Genomic DNA, 16689 nt, shown 5'->3' on the forward strand with positions numbered 1-16689 from the left:
ACCCTTCTCCCAGTGTACACACACACACACACACACACACACACACACACACACATACCTTGGAGGGAGAATAGGCCAGACTCTGGGGAGCAGGCCAGCATTATCTTCTGTGATGCTGGGTCTCTTTATCCTGCTCCCAACTGAATGTGCCCCAGGGCAAAGAACTCCTAGATCCAACTGGCACAAGCCTCTTAGAAGGGCATTTTCCACGACATCGAGGAAACGTCTATCCAGCATTAGCACACACTGTGCTAATCGGAACCAGAATGTTTTAGGAACAGAAACAAACACGCAGCTGATTTCATTTAATAAACAGGGTTTACTGAACATATACAAATCAATCTAGTGGACATATTCACAGAGGAGAGATTCACTGAGACTTATGTTTCTGAATCTCTATTTTATCTGCTCAAGGTAAAAGCTCCTGGGAAGATTTGACCCAGCCCCAGCAGGCCCCCAGATGTTTGGGGGTATGCAGCTTAGACCGAGTCAGATCAAGCCTCATCAAAATGCACCAGTTGTGGGTCAGATAAGGACATCGACAAGGCTTAGCAGAATTCACTGGAAATCAAGGTCTGCACTCAAGGGCATTTGTCACCATTCCAACAGTCTCTTTTCTGCATTTCCTCCTCTTCTAAAGAAAGGCAACCCAGTCTAACTAGGTAGAATCAAACACACACACATATATGACCTGGGCCCAGGCTTCATCCAGGAAATAGTACAACATGGCCTGCACCCTCTTACGGTTGTTTCCTTTGTGACTGGGTTAAAAGTCAGGCTTTACCTGGGGTTAGGTGAGGGTCATATAGCCCAGGTTGAGGTCAGTTTGTATAGGACAGAAATAGGACAATCTACAGCCAGGGTTACGGGTCAGTCAGCTTCAGTAACACCTCCAACCTCCCATCTCTTCACCACCACCACCACCATGTTCCAAGTACTGGGCTAACCCACCATCACCCATACAAAGGTCACTTTCCTGTAGACAGGCACATGTGAGCAATCATTCTCCTCTGTTCCTTCTCCACGCACCTCTCTGGGTCAGTTGGGCCAAAAAAGAAAAGAAAAAAAAAACAAAGAATTCCACGGGGCCCCTAGGCCGTGCCTGGAGCCAACAGCTTGTAACAATTACAGACTCTATAATGTGATTAGATTTCCCCATCAAAACCATGTGAGTGAAACTTCTCTCTGCTTTGTCTGCTTTGTCCCAATCCACTGTGAAATTTGGGAGGGGGTGGAAGGAAGGGGGAGAAAGGAGACTGGAGGTAAACAGAGCCAGGAAAAGGGGAGGGAAGTCACCCAAGAAAATCACTTGGGGGATCAATGAAAGTTTAGCCTAGACAAGGAAGGAGCGTTCTGGAGTGGCTGTCTCATGGAAAAGGGATTAGCTGTGCTCTGCTGAGCCCCAGGGGCCAGAACCAGGAACAGCGAGAAGTTAATGAATGTGCAGATTTAGGGTCGATGTAAGAAAAGGTTTCCTAATGTTTAGAACCTTCCGCGAGTGAAAAGAACCGTCTTCGGGGGAGGGGGCTGCCGACTGCCTAGGTGGGGAGTGGCTGTCTGCCTAGGTGGGGGCGGCATTCTGCTAGTCTGCTGGGGTGGTGAGGCGGCGGTCTCTGAGGGGTGCTGCTGACTGATGACTCATGGGAGTTGTTAGACGTTCGGTGCATCAGGTAGGTAATCATTGGACCGGCTGGTCTTTCAGATGTGAGTTTCCATGATTCTGCGGAAGAGGCGTGCGGGGCATCGAGGTGAGCCCCGGCAGAGCTCAGATGGGCGCGTCCCTAGAGGATGTAGCTTATAGGAAGCCTGTTTGCGCAGCATTCCCCAGTTTGGTTGTATGCCAGATCCTTCTGAATGAATAATAGCGCTTTGCAGAGATCGGGCCCCCGCTTCCCCAGGGAGCGCTAAAAGCCGCAGAGATCAGATCTCTTTCACCCGTCTCCGACAGCCCCAGTCGGCACAGAGGGGGTGGGGTGGGGAGTGGGGGTGGGGAAATAGAGTCTTCTCGGGCGTGCCAGCGCCCGGGTGACAGAAATGCCACGTATCGAATTTCTCAGCCCCACACAGCCCTCTCCTGAGGAGAAGTAAGGGGGGGAGGGGGGGGAGTGTACGGACGGAAGGGAAATAGCATCCTCCCACCTTACTGCGGGGCCTGGGAAGCAATGGAGACACAGGGTCCACCCACCTACAGTTTCTTGGTGAGGAGGGGAGGTATTCTGATGGGGAGATTCAGCCTCTGCGTTCAGGGAACCCCCAAAGCGAAGGGGAAAGACCGAATCCCTGCCCTCCAAAAACTCTGGCCACATCCTACTCCTGAGAAGCCCTGAGGGTGAGGGAGAGAACTGACCCCAGACCTGGAGAGATTCAGCAAAACGCCAAGCTAGGGACCCAGAGTCCGTCTGTTCATTGGCCCCAGCTCTGTCCTGTGCCTTAGCAGACCAGTGGAGAACAGGGACGTCCAGGCTCTTTGAGTCAGAGCTGGAAGAGACCTCAAAGTCATCTCATCTAAGCCCCTCGTTTGACAGAAGAGGAAACTGAGTCCGCGGCCATGAAGGTAGTAAGCAGCAATGCCAGGATTTAAAGCTGGTTCCTTGGCTTCCAAACAGAGTGATCCCCCCTGACCTCCAGCCCCCACTCTAGGAGTTTATCCTACCATTAACATTCTTATACCAGTGAAAGTCAATTAGAGTGAGCCGCTACCCAGATACGAATCCTACCTTAGATACTAACTGTGTGGCCCTGAGCAAGTCATTTAACGTTTCTCAGCCTCAGTTTCCTCAGCTGTAAAATGGTGATAATACAAGTACCTGTTTTACAGGGTTGTTGTGAGAATTTAAAAAGATACTATATGCAACGTTTTGCAAACCTTAAAGTTCTACAGAAATGTTAGCTGCTAACCTCAGTGCTATAAAATAGACATAAAAAGGGGGCCTTGAATGAACAGAGAAGCACCAAGCAACAGAGGACAAGAAAGAAACGATCCTTAACTGACTACCTACTATGCGCCAGGCACATATCACAAATATTGTCTCATTTGAGCCACACAACAACCCTCTGAGTTAGGCAGTATTATCGCCCCCGTTTTACAGATGAGGAAACTAAGGCAGGCAGTCTAAATGCCTTGCCTAGGGGTCACACAGCTAATAAGTGTCTGAGGTTAGATTCAAACTCAGGTCTTCCTGATTCTTGACCCAGTGGTCTATCTGCTGAGCAGCCTAACTGCCTCTGGCTGTAGGGTCAAAGGATGTGGGTTCAAATCCTTGCTCTACTGTTTATCTTTGTGGGTTCTTTGAGCCTGTTTCCACATCCATATATGATATGTAGTCACACACAGTTATATACCGCATATAGATCATGTGTGAATCACCCTTACAGGTGCTATGACCCTCCTGAGAGTGCAGACCTTCATCCTGGCAGTGAGGACTGGGCTCCTCTGCTCGGGTAGGCCACACTCTCAGCACCAACTTGGCATCTAGCTTAGTGGGGGCCCCACACAACACCTAAGCCCAGGCTGCTCACAGTTTCTTCTTACAACTCATGACCCCGGTTCAAATTTCTCAGATGTCTTGTTGATGTCTAGAGGTGGGGAAGGATGGAATCATGTGATAGGGTGACCTAGAGAAGGAAACTGGCCAGTGGTCAGAGGGAGAAGTGGAAAGAGAACACTTCTCACCTGGTGCACCAGGGGACAAGGGCAGATGCAGCCATGCTAGGAGGGGTGCTCCAGGCCTAGCCTCATCTGGGGCTGGGGCGTGGCAAGCCCGGGAGAGGCACTGCCAACTACACCACATGGCACAGGGAGAGCGGAAGACATGGGGAAGGAAGCCTGCTACCCCACTCACCCTGCCAGATGCTGGCACCTGCAGGAAAAGCCCCATTGGCCCAGGCTGGTTATGGTTCTCTTCAGAGGAGCTAGACAGAGGGAGGATAGTAACCAGCCTCCTGCTGACCCCCATGCTCCCAACTCTTTCATTAAGTCAGGGAGGGCAATTCAGTGCTATTCAATTTAACTCAACAAGTATTTATTAAGCATGTACTGTATGTCAGGCAGCATAATAGATGCTGGGAACACAAAGGCAAAAATGGATATAGTTTCTGCCCTCCAGAAGATTTGGTATCCTCATCAGACCAGGGGCTCCCCAGGGGCAGGACCTGTGTCTTCCTCCCTAAAATCATGGGCTCCTTGGGGGCAGGGTCTGTGTCCCCCCATCAGTCCAGGGGCTACCCGGGGACAGGGTCTATGTCCCCCCCCCCATCAGACCAGGATTTTCCCACTTGGACGGGGGAAAAGAGGGGGGTGGTCCAGTCTAGTTGCTTTCCATGACTACACAGACCAGGCCACACTTTTTCCTGGGACCCAGCCCAGCAACAAGCTCCTGTCCAAAGTCTTCCTGCTCCATCAGCAGAGTGTCTGGGGCTGGTTCCCAGGACAGTGCCTTCCAGACTGATGCCAGAAAGTCTAAGAATATCAATGTGACACCACTACCACATGGGGCCAGGAATCAGGCAATGGGCCAGGGACAGCATGGGTACAGGAGAGGTGCCTAAGTCAATGCCCATGCATCACTCCTCAAGAATGGAGGCCATGGGGCGGCTAGATGGCACAGTGAATAGAGTACCGGCCCTGGAGTCAGGAGGACCTGAATTCAAATCTGACCTCAGACACTTAACACACATGAAAAAAAACCTTGGGCAAGTCACTTAACCTCAATTGCCCCCCTCCAAAAAGCAAAAAAAAAGAATGGAGGCCATCTCTTTTCTATCCAGTAGGAAGCTTCCCTAGCCTGGTCAATAGTAAAAGGCCATATCCTGGCCAGGTATTCATTCCTCTAGCTCTAACCTCCTACCCCAAAGAAGAAGATGCATCCCTGAGATGGGCATTGGGAAAGATGAAATACAGAGGGAGTTGGAAACTTCCCTTACCAAGGGAGACAGTAGCCTCTTATTTCAAGGAGCTCCAATGTGATGAAAAGGGCATGGCCTGTGCCATCTGAGAGATTTGATGGCAGAGAGGCTCCACATCTGCCTTAAAGAAGTCAGAAAGTCCTGAGTTCAAATCCTGCCTCTGGCACTTCCTAGTTGTGTGACCCTGGGCAAGTCATCTAGCCTATATCTGTGTCAGTTTCCTCATCGGCAAAATAGGGATCACAATAGCACCTACCTCCCAGGGATATTGTGAGGATCAAAGGAGATGACCTATGTAAAGTACTTTGTAAAGCACTTTAAGTAATATATAGGTGATAGTTATTGTTTTCATCATCATTAGGATAACCTCCTACAGAAAATATATCCCCCCGTCTGACAGGTGAGGCAAAGGCCCCGCGCTAACTTCAGAGAAAACAAATGAAGGAGGAGACATGATGGACTCCCACAGAACCAGTACACAACACACAGCTGTAACAGAGTGTGGGCAGTATTGGGTGGGACTCATCCACATCCCTCCTCTGACACTTATAGACTGACCTGGGGCAAATCACTCAATCTCTCTGATCCTCCGTCTCCCCATCTGGAAAATGGAGGGGGAAAAATGCCTTCAGTATCCCATGGGATTGAGTTAAGGATCAAAGGAGAAAAAAAGTGTAAAGCACTTTGTAAACCCTAAAGCCCTGTAGAAATGTCCACCATTGTTTTTGTGATTGGCATTATGTAACCCCCCTCCTGGTAGTGCCCTAAGAGAGGAGGGGAGGGAGCCCAGAATACTGTCTCTCAGCTTTACATACCAGGATAGTACAAAGAGAGGAAGAGTGAGGGAGTCAGCAAGTGATTACAGACACCAGCCTGAAAGGAGTAAGGGGGGTGATGGAGTCAGACTAGAAATTCATGAGAGTGTCCTTTTCTGACCATGGATACAGGACTGAGAAATCTTGGGCCAGCAATGCCATGTGGAGGGTCCTTCCATAAAAGAACCCCAGATAGACAACTCTATATAGATTTTATTTATATTATTATATTATTTATCTATAGATAAACAACAATAGAATTCTCTGAAATGAGAATTCCATCCCTTAGCTTTTAGACCAGGAAGCGGCCAACCTCTCCCCTCCCTGCAGCAGTTGGGGAGAGATTCAAAACTTAGCACACATACTGTACTCTCTTAACTCCTGGCCTAGGGGAATTGTTTATTGTATTTTGTCTTTTTACCTTTCTTTTGTGGTTATGAGTAAAGATCTATATAACAATCATAATAGCTAGCATTTATATAGTGCCTTAAGGTTTACAAAGCATTTTGCATATATTATTTCATTTAATTTAATGTTATTTATGTATATACACATATAGTCCTTTACTATATATCTCCATAAGGAAAGAAAGGAATTCTATCTACCCATGTGTAGATAGATAAGATAGATGGCTACATAGATAGATAGATAGATACAGATATAAATATTTCTCATGTACATAGTATGTGTGTGCATATATATAGTCATATATGTATTGTGTGATTATATATTATGGACATATATATTTGTGTCTATGTTCACACACATACACATATACACATTAACATGCACATGTTAAAAAAATCTTAGTGCAATTTTGAGCTTTAATAGTTCCAAAGAGATAGTCATATTTCTAAGAGCTGTAGAAAGCTTGGCAATCCCACCTTAGATGCCCTCTGATGTTACATACAGTACACAAACACTTGGGTGAACTTGTGACTAGCTTCTTTATTGAACAGGATCAGGCCACTGGCCAGTAGCACCTCTAGTGGTTAAAATGAGTATTACCAGCAGCAGCAGTAGTGCTGGTAGTAGTAGTAGTAATAGCAGTAGTTTTTGATCCATCATTGACTTCTCCTAGTCCTGTGTTATCTTAGCCATGGCCATTGACAGCAGTAACTGAAAATCCTGGCTTATTTCAGCTCCTCAGTCCATGTTGGGGGAAGGATTTAAAGAGACTGTTTTCTCCCCAGTCAAATCCCTGTCCAGCCACTTCACCCCCATCCCTTAGTCTGTCTAATGATATTTTACAGCAAGTTGTTACATTTCCCCATTCACTCAGTAGTAAAGAAATTGAATTTGGGATATTGAGAAATAGGAAGGAAGTTAAATATGGCAACCTTCATCTTTCCAACCTAAATCCTAAGGATAACCTGCAGCCTGCCTTCCCCCTGGAGTGGTGCCAGTTGGCTGGAGGGGACCTGTAGCTGAGCACAATGTGTCCTCTGTGTGAGTCTTGTGGCAGAGACAGAAGAGGCAGAGACAAAAGAAACAGTTTCCAGGTCAAAGAGAATATGACAGAAAGAGCAAAAGATAATGACAAAGAAATAGTGAGGATGTCAGACAGAAACAGATGGACACAAAGGCAGGGGGAGGGAGGCAGAAGTAGGGGGAGAGAGACATGGGAGAAATAAAGAGACACTAATAATGAACAAGGGAACTACATGATGATGAGGTGTCTTTGATCATAGGATTTTCCAGCTGTAAAAGACTCCAAGAGGCCATTCCATTTCTCTTCCTGCTTCCAAGCAAATTGCAATGATCATATTTCCTTCAAACTACCCTCCCCATTGGAATTCCTCTTGTTTTTAAGTCTCCCACTCTCAAAGTAGAGTCTTCCACACTCTACCTCTGTCCCCCATGCAAGGACAAGACAGTAGGTTATGCCCCTGGGGCTCCATCCCATGAGCTGAAACCCAAAGCTATACTTGGATAAGGAAGACCCTGGATCCCATGGATTCGGGGCTGGGTGCCATGTGTGCTTTGGGGAGACCAACACCCAGGTATGGATCCTGAGGGAGAGGACTAAGAATCCTACATCTGAGGAAGGACATGGGCGAGCTAGAAAGAATTCAGAGAAGAACGATGGAGATGGTGAAGACCCTGGGGAACTGGGAATGGTTAGTCAGGAAAAGAGATTAGGATGGGGATGGAAGGTAAATGGGGAGTACTGGATATTGACAGCTGTCTTCAACTATACAGAAGACTATGAGGCAGAAAACAAGACTGATCTTGCTCTGCTTGGTCCCTAGAACTAAGAAGAATAGACACAAGCAAATATGTACATTTAGACTCAGTTAGCACTAAGAGATGAGGAATGGTTGCCTTAGAGCATGATTTAAGCTGGAAAGGACTCTATAGGTGACCTAATTCCACTTCTTCATTTTCCACTTGAGGAAGCTGAGGCTTGCAGAGGTGAGTGGCCAGTCCAGGATTATACAAGAAGTCAAGTGAACGGCTAGAATTTGGAACAGGTCTTCTAAAGCTAAACCCATATTCTTTCAATTGCACCCTACTGCCTTCAACGGTAGTAAATTTGAGAAGAGAAGACTCAAGAAAGACATGCTAGTTGCCTTTAAGTATCAGAAAGGAAAGCATATGGAAGAAGAATCAGATTTGTTTTCCGTGGTCCTAGAGGGCAGAAGTAGGACCAATAAGTGAAGTTACAAAGATGCAAATGTAGACTTAACATTTAAGGAAAATTTCCCAATGGGTAGAGTTGACCAAAGTGGAATGGGCTGCCCCTGGAGGTAGAGGGTCACCCTTGCTGGAGGTCAAGTTGGATGACCACAATTCTTGTTCTCATCTGGGTTGGTCTGGCTGACCTCCAAGGTCCCTTCCCCGTCAAGGATTCTCTGATTCTGTGAATTTCCCCTCACTAGATGTCTCTAAGCAGAATTTGGATGAGCACTTGTCATAAATATTATAGGAGGGATTCTCACTTAGGTAAAAGTGTGGTATCCATGATAGATTAGATAAAAGTGAGTAAACGTGAGCTCCTTCGAGGCAAGGACTGGTACATTTTTATCCATGTATCCCCCCGAAGTGTTGGGCACCTCATTAAGGATTTATTATTATTATATATAATATACTATTACATACAATATGTTGTATATTACATATATAAAATAATATTAAGGACTAATAAATGCCCACTGATTGCCTAACTGACTAATTACAACTCAGATTCTGTGATTCAATCTTTTGTGGGTTTACATTCCAGCATGGGGATTAGTAGTATGACTTTGCCCTCTAGTGGTAAAATTGGAATTTACTTGGTCAGTTAGAAAAAAATCATAAAATCAATGAGTTGGAAGGGACCTGAGAGGCTATCTAAAAATAATAGAGAATAATGAAGTACCAAAGAGAATTATATTGATCTGTGGAATGCTAAATTTCTCCAAAAGTTTGCTAAGGTTTTTCATTTATTCATTCATTTCATTAATTCATTCATTCACTCCCTCAAACAATCTCAAAATTTACTGGTCCAAGATGGCTCTGGTTCATCCAAAGGGTTTCAAAGACATCTCAACTGTTGTTGTTCAATCATTTCAGTTGTGTCCAACTTTTTGTGGCTCCATTTAGGGTTTTCTTAGCAAAAGCACTGTAGTAGTTTGTCATTTCCTTCTCCAGCTCATTGTTACAGATGGGGAAACTGAGGCAAACAAGGTTAAGAGACTTGCCCAGGGTCAATGAGTCAGTGTTTGGGGCCAGATTTGAATTCAAAAAGATGAGTCTTTCTGAATCCAGGTCCATCGCTGTACTATACCACCTAACTGCCCTTAAATTGAGATTGACATCTCAATTAACCAAAGACTTTTTTGCTCTTAGTCTAAACTCTATAATTGATTGATTCCAAAGAGAATTTCACCTAGAATTCTCACCTATCTAATGTATCGAGGCTTAGCATATTGATCCCCTCACTCCCACCTTAAGAAGGCTAGGATAATTTGATCGGTTTGCTTAAACACCACCGGTACACGACCTTTCCCATCTTCTTACACTTTGTCCCTTCCAGACACTCTACAATCCAACCACATTGGCCTAATTACGGCTCCTCTGGATAGAGGGTGGCATTCCATCCCATTTCTCTGTGTCTGCACCGTCTGTCCCTCCTTCTGGCTTCCCAGGATTCCGTTCCATTGGAACTGTCTCCAGGAGGCCTTTCCATATCTTCCCTTCCCCTTAACCCCATGTCCCAGAAGCTCCAAATGCTCACTAGCGCTTTGCCCTCTGAGATACCCTCCCATTTACTCTGCATGTGCCTTGCACGTAACTAATCATTTTCAAGTGTGTCTCTCTCATCAACTATGATCTTCTTGTGGGCGGGAAATGTTTCTGCCTTTCCTTGCATCCCCAGCACTTAACAGAGTACCAAATGCTCATTGACTGACTCACAGACTCACAAAGATATATAGAAGTATTTAGAGAATAAATATAAAGAGAAAAAATACCAGGTAGTTTGGGAGTGAGAGAATGGGGTGGATGGGATCAGAAAAGGCTCCATACAGAAGATGAGGCTCGAGCTGTGTCTCGGAGGAGGAGAGGGACTATCTGAGGTATCAGTAAAAAAGAAGTGCATTCTAAGCAAAGGAAATGGCTAACACCGAGACACAGAGACAGAAGCTGGAGCTGTGAGTGAGGAAGAGAGAGAACAGTTGGGCTGGTCATGGAGTGAGGGGAGTTATGTTCAATGAGGTCAGGGGCCATATTGAGAAAGGCCTTCAAAGCAAACCAGAGTATTTATCCCAGAAGCAATAAAGAGCCACGGGAGTTGCATGAGGGGAGCCACATGGTTAATTTGTACCTAGACCGAGTCCAGCTGAAGTAATCAGGGAAGGCTTCCTGAAGGAGGTGGTATTAGGGCTGGGCTTTGAAGTAAGCGTGTTTATGTCAGGAGAAGACCACTGATTATAAAGAATTCAATGGTCAGGTAAGCAGTGTCTCTGATGGTGTCAGGAAGCACCAGTATCTGAAGTCAGGAGAGATTTAGGTTCACATTTTAACTCTGGTGCTTACTACCTGGCTCTATACATGTTTTTTCAACTTCCTCACCTTCCACTCACTTCCCCCCCGCCTTGTTATATGTCTTTTGACCCTACCTCTCTCCCTGAAATTGCTCTCACCAAGATTATTAATGATATCTTTTTTGTTTGCTTTTTGTTCCTCAAAGGCAATCGGGGTTAAGTGACTTGCCCAGGGTCACACAGCTAGTAAGAGTCTAAAGCTAGATTTACTCGGGTCCCCTTGACTCTTGGGCTAATGATCTCTTACTTGCTAAATACAACTGCCTTTCCCTCAGTATTCATCCTTTTTGACTTCTCTGCATCCTTTGCATCCCCTCTCTTTCTGGATCCTCTCTACTTTTTCTGAGTTTTTATGATACCTCCCCCTCCTGTCTGACTATTCCTACCAATTCACTTTGCTGGGTCCTTATCCTTATGCCACTCCCTAACTGTGGGTATCCTACAAGACTTATAATTGGGTCCCTTTTTTTTCTTCCTTTATGCACTTTCTCTCCTTAATCTTAGTTGCTTCTCTCCACTCATTCCTTTCTATTTACTGTATGTCCATATAGATAGACACATATATATGCAAATATCTATCTATATAGAAAGGAAGGAAGAAAGAGAAAGGAAAGAAGGAAGAAAAGAAAGAAAGAGAGAGAAAGGAAGGAAGGAAGAGAAAGAAAGAAAGAAAGAAAGAAAGAAAGAAAGAAAGAAAGAAAGAAAGAAAGAAAGGAAGGAAGGAAGGAAGGAAGGAAGGAAGGAAGGAGCACTTTAAAAGAAGAATGGACTATTTTTTTGTCTTTCTTTATATGCCTGGCAATTAGAACAGTGCCTAAAACATAGTAGGTACTTAGTAAACACTTGCTGACTTGACTCTGATTTCATATGTTCCCTTTGATTCAATTATCTTCTCTCTACAGTTGCTTCCCATTTCTAAATATCCAACCTTCATTTCTCTGAGCTCCAGACTCACATCTCCAATTGCCACCTGGACATCACCGTCTGGATGTTCTCTGTGAAAGTCAAACTCTACACTTCCAAAACAGAGCTCACTACCTTCTCCCTGGGCCCTTCCCCAAACCTGCCCCTCTTCCAGATTTCCTGTTTCTGTTAAGGACACCCCCATCTGTTGTCCCCCGGATTCAGGATCTCAGACTTCTCCTCCAATCTCCCATCTGTCTCACCTCCCAGATCCAGTTAGTGGATCCAGACTCATTGATTTCATCACCCACCATCCCTCCTCTCCATTCATGCACATGGCTAATTCCAACCCCATCACGTCTCTCTTGACTATTGCGATAGACTCCTCATTTGTCTCTTTGCTTCTAGTCTCTCCTCCCGATCTAGAGTTCACACAGCTGCCAAACTGATATTTCCAAAGCAAAGATATGACCATCACTCCCCTGCTCATGAAACTTCAATGGCTCCCTATCACATCTAAGATAAAATGCAAAAGGCAGTTTGGCATTTGAAGCCCTTCATGACCTGTTTTTCCAAGTTAATTTCTAATTATGACACGTCCCTTATTCTATCTTTCAACAAAAATGGCATCTTGCTATTCTCCAAACCCCACATTCCATACCACATCTCAATCACTTTGTGCATTTACAAATTAAACTCGGGCTATCTCCTGGAAGCTGTCAGAGCCTTAGTTCCCAGGGTAATTGACAATATAAAGAAAGAGAACAGTGAGAAGGTTGCCACCTAGAAGGGGAAAATGTGTTACACTGATTTACCAAAACTGTAATGAGAACTGTATAAGACAAAGAGAAAAAATGAACTACGGACTCCAAATCTTCCCGTGCTCCCTTTACCCCCCTAACAGGGCTTGATTGAACAGTAATAGCTGATCTATTGGGGTGCTCTGAGATTTTCAAAGGGCTTTCTGTGAATCTTAACCCCACAACAACCCTGCGAGGTACGATAGGCAGTTATCCCTATTTCACTGATGAGCAAACTAAGACTCAGGGGTGAAATGACTGTCCCATAGTTACATAGCTAGTCAGTGTCAGGATCAGGAGTCAAATCCAGATCTTTCTGCCCCCAAGCCTAGCACTCAATCCACTAAGCCATACTGCCCTCTACAGCCACCCTCAAAGAAGAGAGGAACAGCATTCACTGGGGGAGATTCATGGAGGAGGTGCCTCGAAGGAAAGACATTGTTAGGAGGAGAGATGAAAGGCAGTGTCTTCCAAGTGTGGGCAATGACTTGAGCAAATGCCCACAGGTGGGAGATGGAATTTCTGGTTCAGAGACTAACTACTACTAATCCAGTAGAGTGTGAAGGAGAGGAGTGTGAGATAAAGGTTGTTAATTTATTCAGCAAGCATCTATTAATCACTTACCACATGCAAGTAACAGTGCTACACCAATGGGATTGAGTTTGCATTTTACTGAGGGAGGAGCTAAGAGGCATAAGTGAGAAGGGAATGCATTCCAGACATGGGGGCAGGCTGTCACATACATGGAAGAGCATTGACCCAGAAGGGCTGAAAGATCAACATTAGTATTAAATCGATCTAAAACAGGAGACTGGAATCCAATTCTGAATAACCTTAAACAACAATCCATGAAGTTGACAATTGCATGAGTTGTTGCCCGTGCAGGTGCTACTGGAAGCTTTCAAGTAAGGGTGTGGCGTGCTCAAGCCTGTGTCTTCACAGACTATTTTGGCATCTGTGTAGAAGGGGGATGGATTAGGGAGAGGAGAGACAATGGATTAGAGAGAGAGAGAGGAAACAGGGTCACCAATTAGGAAGTTATTACAATAGTACATTATTTCAGACCCTCTATTAATGTGAGTCACTAACCACAATTTTTTGAAGACAGGTCTGGACAAAACTTAAAATTGCTGTATATGCTTTTGCTTTATTGGATGATATAATGGTGGTGAAAAAGCCTTTGTAAACTGTGCTTTCCTTCTGCAATGACTTCAGTGTCATTGGTGTGGATGGGTTCTCTCTAGGCTGGTATACACAGAAACCCCACATTTTGTCATCCTGTGAGACTTGTATTCATGTCCTTCCACCAATCCTGGGAGTTGGGGGCACCCAACACAGCCAAGGTGCTTTCCTTTAGGTAAGGTACAATTACCTGGATACCTTGCAATCCACCTTTTATCTTTTGCCCCTGCTATAGGATTGGCTCAATTCCCAGCATCCTTTGGACAGTACTCCCCCCCCCCCATTTTGTACAAATAAGTCATCTTTGGTTCTGTGGTACCAGCTTATTTACATACACCACTATTCTCTCCTTTGCCCTTTAGGCCACTTGCAATTTGGATTCTTTGATGGTGCTCCGTGAGCCAGACATGGAGGCAGAGCGTGCCTCCATACCCCCAGACCTGTATAGAGAATCACTGGAAGAACTGGTGTTTTTTAAAAGTTGGGGTTTTATTTCAGAGAGAAGCCTGAGGATGCTGGAAACATTACCTGATTTCTCAAATCCAACACGCTCTCCTCCTCCTATTCAGTGCTAGACCCAGCTCCTTGTTCATTGGTTCTGTCCTTCCAAAGTACTGATGGACCAGTCCTATAGAAGATTACATCCCCAGTGGCATACTATAATCTGGCCAATAAGTATCCTTCACCATTTTGGTTTTTCCTGATAAATAAAAAGGTTGAACTCTTTGGGTATGTCAGAGCTTGATGTAATCATCACTAGGCCTGCCAATGACCCTAACCCCATAACCTAGTTTATATACACCAGATTCAATCTTTGGGGCTGCTCAAAAATTGTATTTCTGGCTTATTTTATCCCTGGTTAGAATTTCTTTGGGAAACCTTAGAACATAGCTTATACCTAAGTCTCCACAAATTGTGGTTAAATGGGCCTTTAGTTCTAATATAAGCACTCAAGGTAACAATGCATATCAGAAATAGGACAGCCTTTAGTTCACCTCACAGAAAATTCAAAACAACATGAAAGCTCATTGTAGCCAATAAAAAAAATGAAAATTATTTTTGGCCAAATACCAACATTCTAATGAGTTCTGCCAAAAATCTATAAAAGGCTTCTGCCTTACAGTGCTACCTTGAGGGCTCCTCCATGAAGTAAATTAATTAGAAGTTACTAGAGAATAATAGAGGGCTCTCTGCCTCAGGAGCCCATATTAGACTGGAGTTGTTTGGTACAGTAAACCTTAGAGTACAGTAAGGATTAGGATTCTCCCCAGAGGGAAAACAAACTCTGTTGCTAAAGAGGCAGCCCTGACCCTATCAGATCTGTGCTATCACAATAAATGGAAATAAAGCCAAGAGGCAAAATGCAGATCTTGCTCTTTCGTATCATGACTTACTTTTCCTTTACCTTCAGGGCTAGATGCACATTCTTGGTCCAGGAATCCTTGACATTCTTCCCAAAATCTAGATTCTAGCAATTCTTGCTGCTATGCCTCCATTCCCTCCCCCCAGCTGTTGCCATCTCCTGGACCAAGAGGCTCCACAGCTACCAACTCTGAATCTGAAAAAGGGAAAAGAAGGTATCCCTCAGGAGCCAGGAAACCTTTGCCCCCCAGAGACCAAAATCCATTCAGGTCTCTTGTCTCCAAATTGCTTCGGCTCTCTCTACGCATCTCCAACTCTGACAGATCGGCCTGCCCCCTTTTAGAAGTCCAGTATAAAAAGATTGGCAGATGAGTGCCTCATCACTGGGGTTGGAGTCAGGAAGACCTGAGCTCAAATCCATCCTCAGACACTCAGCCAAATGACCCTGGCCAAGTCACTTAACCTCTTAACATACTGCAGAAGGAAATGACAAAGCATTCCAATATCTGTGCCAAGAAAACTCCATACAGACCATGAAGAATTCAAGAAGACTAAAGGACTGAACAAAAAGGAATCTCTGATACACATTCTCTAAGCCAGTCAAATCATCCCTGATTCCTTACAGGGATATTCACATCAAGCTAAGAGGCTCAGAGTCCTTCACGTATAATCCAAGTCCCAAACAATGACCCCTGAATCAAGTGAATGAATTTGACAGATCCATCAATCAACAAACATTAATTAAGTACCTACTATGTCAAAAGCACTGTGCTAGGCACTGAGGACACAAAAGCAATGAGTGAAACAGTCCTTTGAGGAGCTTCAGACAATTGATATATTAGCTCCAAGTTTCTGATCAAGTCCTAAGCTCCCCTGCTCAAAACTTGACTCCAGGAGCTCCAAAACTTTTTTTATAAAATGGATCCACTGGCAGTCTGGTGGGGGCCAGAATTTTGTTTTAAAACGCAGAAAACAAAATGTAGATTAGAAAAACCAATTTTATTGGAATCTAGATATTATGATATTTTTAAAAACAAATTCTCAAGTGCTGTTCTGCACATTGCAAGAAGACATCTGCCATGAAAGTTTAATCATGCTGTGGCCCCTGTGGTTTGCAAAGAATATTCAAGAAGGAGAAAGGGTATTGAGTTATCAGCTGGTGGTGGGTAATTCAGCTGTATCTGTTTGCTATTTATCTCTCTTCATTCCAGTGCCTGCCCTCTGTTGATTTTCTACTTATCTATGCAATTTGTTATCTATTTATCCCAAATATGCCTTATTTGTACATAGTTGTTTGCGTGTAGTCTCCCCCATTAGACTGTGAGCTCACTGAGGACAGGAACTGTCTTTTGCCTTTTTTGTATCCCCAGCACTTAGCCCAGTGCCTGGCATACAGAAAGTGCTTTATAAGTAACTTTCTGAGCTCTAGCAGTCATCCAGGTAGGGATCCCTCTGTAGGGAAGTCATGCCTGTGTTCATAGGCTCGCAGAGCTAGGAGGATCTGAAAGTTCATCACATTTTCATTTCACAGATGAGGAACCTTGCTTGGACCCAGAGAAATTAAATGACCAGGCCAAGTCACACAGCTCGCAAGTGGCAGAGTTCAAACTGGAGCCCACATCTACCAAATGCAAATCCAGAACCCTTTTCACTGGCCTACACTCCCTCCACTTTGTGCTATCCCCCTCGCACCTC

General features: G+C 44.7%; 1 long non-coding RNA gene across 2 annotated transcripts; it reads left to right on the plus strand.

Annotated features, from left to right (window-relative positions):
• The first annotated feature begins 1276 nt into the window (after positions 1–1276).
• On the plus strand, positions 1277–14358 carry LOC138146044 (uncharacterized). 2 transcript variants are annotated; one of them, XR_011164373.1, is made up of 3 exons: positions 1277–1670; positions 2438–2554; positions 13995–14358. It is a non-coding gene; the product is annotated as an uncharacterized lncRNA (long non-coding RNA). The 2 variants fall into 2 exon arrangements; XR_011164372.1 differs by having other exon boundaries at positions 1278–1670; positions 2435–2554.
• Positions 14359–16689: the final 2331 nt, after the last annotated feature.

This window comes from Petaurus breviceps, unplaced genomic scaffold (assembly GCF_028583685.1).
Source record: "Petaurus breviceps papuanus isolate PSGF00001 unplaced genomic scaffold, PetGlider_PUasm1.0 139, whole genome shotgun sequence".
NCBI lineage: Eukaryota > Metazoa > Chordata > Mammalia > Diprotodontia > Petauridae > Petaurus > Petaurus breviceps.